The sequence below is a fragment of the Nicotiana attenuata genome, chromosome 7, assembly GCF_001879085.1.
Source record: "Nicotiana attenuata strain UT chromosome 7, NIATTr2, whole genome shotgun sequence".
Lineage (NCBI taxonomy): Eukaryota > Viridiplantae > Streptophyta > Magnoliopsida > Solanales > Solanaceae > Nicotiana > Nicotiana attenuata.
This window is the reverse complement of record NC_031995.1, coordinates 5,255,406-5,260,106: the sequence shown is the minus strand read 5'-3', so window position 1 is coordinate 5,260,106 and position 4,701 is coordinate 5,255,406.

Genomic DNA, 4,701 nt, shown 5'->3' with positions numbered 1-4,701 from the left:
CAATACTAAAAGTCATAACCAACAATGAAAAATAGGAAGAGGAAGGAAAAACTCGTAGAAGAATTCTCCGCCTTGCTCCCAATGTGTTCTTGCCTCCAAGGGTGTTGTCTAACCCTAAAGTAGTGTCTCCTGCCTCCTTAGGTCTAATTTGTGTCCAAAATATGTCCCCTTCTTGTTCTTGGCCGGCCTCCTTTGTTTAATATAGGGTTTAGGACTTAAAATCCCATGTTTTGCACTTTAGTCCCTGAAATTTTCGCTTCCTGCCGCGGTTTTGCCGCGGTCGCGGTGGAACCGCGGCCAAACATGCCCTCTGATTCTTCAGTTGTCCGCGACCATCTTCTACCGTGGTTCTGCCGCGGTCGCGGCAAAACCGCGGTTTTTCACCCTGTTATGTTTGGAATTTGGAAAAACGTAAAACATGAAAGTTGTAGCCCTTTGAGTTAGCTTTCCAACCATATATTGTAGAGCCCAAATGGAATTCTGAGCAAAAAGTTATGTCTATTTTACTAGACAGTGCGCAATATGCCTCCTCAAGTCTTCGTTCGTACTTAATTATCAAATTTGACCCCCGAACACGATCCCGGCTTAATTCCTTGAGCTTTTACTCAGACTTCAAAGCTTCAAATCACTTAAATTCATTCCATAACATCTATATAGCTCGAAATCACACCTACAAGGCATAAAACACACAATTAGTACAAAACACTAGCGATTAAAGCGCAAACTCAATTAAAGTGCAGTAAATTAGAGTGTAATAAGCGACTAAAATATACAATTATAGCCTATCATCAATACTCTATGTGACTATGCCACTGGTACGTCCCTTGATAAAAGTATGACAAAATGATTAAACAATTGCCTATGTAAATAAAAAAAAGAAGTGGCGCATGCAACAATCAAAAGATTAACTTGTCACTTATCTTGAACCGCCTATACTGTTGTGCAACCTATTTTTCTTGGTTCAAGGGGGTCCAAAGTAATATATTGGATATTAGTGATATTATGTGAAATTTTACATATAAAATTATAGCCGATTTGGCCAAGCTTCTAAAATCAGTTTAGTTTAAGAAGTACTTTTTTCAAAATTGCTTTCGGTGATAAGCAGTTTGTGTTTGGCTAATAAATTTAAAAAGTACTTTTGAACATTAACTAGTGTTTGTTAAGCTTTTAAAAATTGCTTCTAAGTATATTTTTCTCAAAAGTGTTGTTGTAGAGAAGTTACTTGTTTCTGCTTCTCAAAAACTGCTTCTGCTTCTCAAAAACTGCGCTTCTCCTCAAAAGTACTCTTTTCTTCTAAAAGCTTGGCCAAACACCTCAATTTTTGAAAAAAAAAAAAACATTTTTGACCAAGAAAAGTATTTTTGGCCAAAAAAAAAATTGACCAAACAGGCTATTAGTAAATTTTCTGGGAAAGAAGTTCGGTTGAATCCTCTCGCTACCATATAGATCCATCCGTGGTTATGACATAAAACATTAACTTCCAATTTAGGTTGGTTTATAAATTTCTAAAAGTGCATATAACATACTGGAATGTTCATTCATGTGGTGTGTATGATTTAAATGTTAATTATTAAAATTTAATGAAGACTAAAAATAAACGAAATTTGACTGCAATCAGAAATATGCTCTTACTTCACTACTTTACTAATCAAAGGGCGAAGCGGAGGCGCAAAATGTAAGTCCTATGAATTTTTTGATAAATTCATTGAAGAATACGTAAAAACGTATACTAATACTTAATACTATAAATTACAAAAATGTGCCAAAATTAATTTGGAATATCCATATATACTGATATATGTACATCACAGTATAGTAAGTCATAGTTGTTGCCTTTACTTGAGTTTAAGGGTTCAAAAAGGAAGGAAATGCACAAATAGCGATTTTTAGAATTGTTATTCAAAGAATAGTCGACATTTATAAAATAATTCAATTTAGTGACCTCTTTAAAAGATATGAAGTTTGAACTTCCAAAGAATGCAATTCAAAGGACAAAAGTTAACCTCATAGAGCCTAACTTCATACTCAAAAGCAGTTTAAACTTCAAACCTTCGAATTTGAAGTTAACCTTCTAACAGTTCAAAATGTCAAACATGATGGTTTGAATATGTTGTGTATATAAGTAAACAAGCCTTAGACCTTAGTGACGCGTTTTAAACCCGTGAAGGCTTAGGCCTAGAGTGAACAATATGACTAGCGGGATGGGCTTTTACATATGGTATCAGAGCCACTCTGCGTGCAACCTTGAACGGTGGTGGGACAAAGTGACGCGTTTTAAACCCGTGAAGGCCTAGAGCGGACAATATCACTAGCGGACTGGGCTGTTACATATGGTATCAGAGTCACTCCGCGTGTAAACTTGAACGGTGGTGGGCAAACCTCAGCGAGGACGTTGAGTCCCTAAGGGGGGTGTATGTGACACCCTAGGCGGATCTCACATCAACAAAATACGGGAGAGATGTTGGGTATATAAGTAAATAGGCCTTAGATCCTAGTGACGCATTTTAAACCCGTGAAGGCCTAGGCCCAGAGCGGACAATATCACTAGCGGGTTGAGCTGTTAATGGAGGAGGAGGAGGAGAAGCAATTCAAAATTTGATTTCAAATATTTTTTAAACACTAAATCGTTAAACAGTGACCTTATAATCGGAAGTATTCAGGATTAGCCTAATTTATAACCAGTAATTAAAAATAACCTATGATTTTAAAATTAATTAAAATTTAGTTATTTTTCATGCGGGGGTTTGGACAAGAATACCCAACTTAAAAAGAGTGCAAAGACTCACTTCTTTATCTGTTTTGCTTTCTTCGAACTCCAGCAAAAACTAATATTTTAATTATAGGACTGTGTCTTGTTTGAGTTCCAGCATAACATATTATAATTTAACTTCTAAAAGTTAAAATTCCGGCATAATATATTGGAATTTTCATACATGGTGTCTTGTTTGAGTTCCACAATTTTTTTAAAGCTCCAGTAAAAGATGTTGGAGTTTAACTTCTAAATGTTGGAACTCCAACATAATATATTGGAACTTACATACACAAAGTCTTATTTGAGTTTTAACATTTTTTTCTTAGAGTTCCATCACAATATGCTGGAGTTTAACTTCTAAAAGTTGGATCTCCAGCATAATACGTTGGAATTCACATAAAGGGTGTCTTATTTGAGTTTCAACTTTTTTTTTCTAGGAGTTACAACATAATATGCTGGAATTTAACTTCTAAAGTTTGAAATCCAGCATGATGTACTGAAATTTTATATGCATGAGTTTTATAATCCAACATATTATGCTGCATTTTTTCGTATATCAGTTAAGGATATTATGTTTAGATTTTACTTTTGCATTAAATAGTGACTATTTTTCAATCACTTTACAAATGTGTGTTATTCTTCAATTACCAATCTGAAAATTGGTCAGCCTATGCTATTTTGACCTTATAATTAGCTAGTTAGTTTCATATATACTGTAAAAATTTACAGGACGCCTTATTTGGTCACCCCCATTTAACCTATACCCATTTTAAAAAAAAAATTGATACACAATTTTTTAGTAACTTCATATATGCTTTTCTCTTCTTCTTCACTGCTGCTTTCTTTTTCTCTATATTCATGTCCTATGTATCGAGGAGCTTCGCTGCTGCTGATACGATCCGAGATAAACAAAATAGCGGAATATAAAAATAATAATAATTAAAGAAAAACTAATGATAGATTTGATTGAGATAATCAAAGTAGTCTGAATAATGAAATATAGAAGAAAATCCAGAACCCTAAGTAAACATCTCAAGCAACAATCGAAATACTATCTGATCGCCTCCCAAAAATGACAAATTAGAAACCCTAGATATAAATAAAGGAGAAGAATATTATCCTTAATAACCCAAGTCTCGAAAACAGGTAATCCAAATTCGAACTCGAACCAAGAGGTTCCAAATCGATCTCAAGAGTTTTCTTACGTCAAAATATGCTAAGTGCAACGACCTGACCGGTTGTTTTACTTTCTAGAACCTCGTTCCCATAAATAAGACTTCCCGTGTGTTCTTTTACTGTTTTATAACTTACGGGGATGGCTAGTTCGGGATTTGGAAGAGTTCGGGTTGAAATCGGAACACTTGGTTCCTTAAGTTGGCCTTAAAGGACTAAGTTTGACTTTGGTTAATATTTTGAGTAAACGACTTCGAAATAGAGATTTGACGGTTCTAATAGGTTCGTATGATGGTCTCGGACTTGGGTGTATGTTCGGATCGGGTTTTGGATGACCCGGGAGCGATTCGGCGCCTAATAGTGAAAGTTGGCTTTTTGAGGGTTTTTGAAGTTCTTTAAATTTGATTTGGAGTGGGTTTTGGTGATATCGAGGTCTAAATGGAATTTCGAGACCGATAATAGTTCTGCATGGTAATTTAAGATGTGCACGCAAAATTTGGTGTCATTCTGAGTAGTCTAAGTATGATTCGGCGCGTTCGGAGCGATTTGGAAACTTGAAGTTCATATTTTGATTCAATTTGGTTTTGGGGTGTGATTCTTGATTTTGTTGTTATTTTATGCGTGTTGAGAGTTCGAGCAGGTCCATATTATGTTTACAGACTTGTTGGTGCTGTTGGACGGGGTCCCAATGCTCGGGTGTGTTTCAGACCACCCGGAGCAAAGTATGAAAAACCAGAAATTTCCAATTCTGGTTTCCTTCTACGCGAATGCGGAAG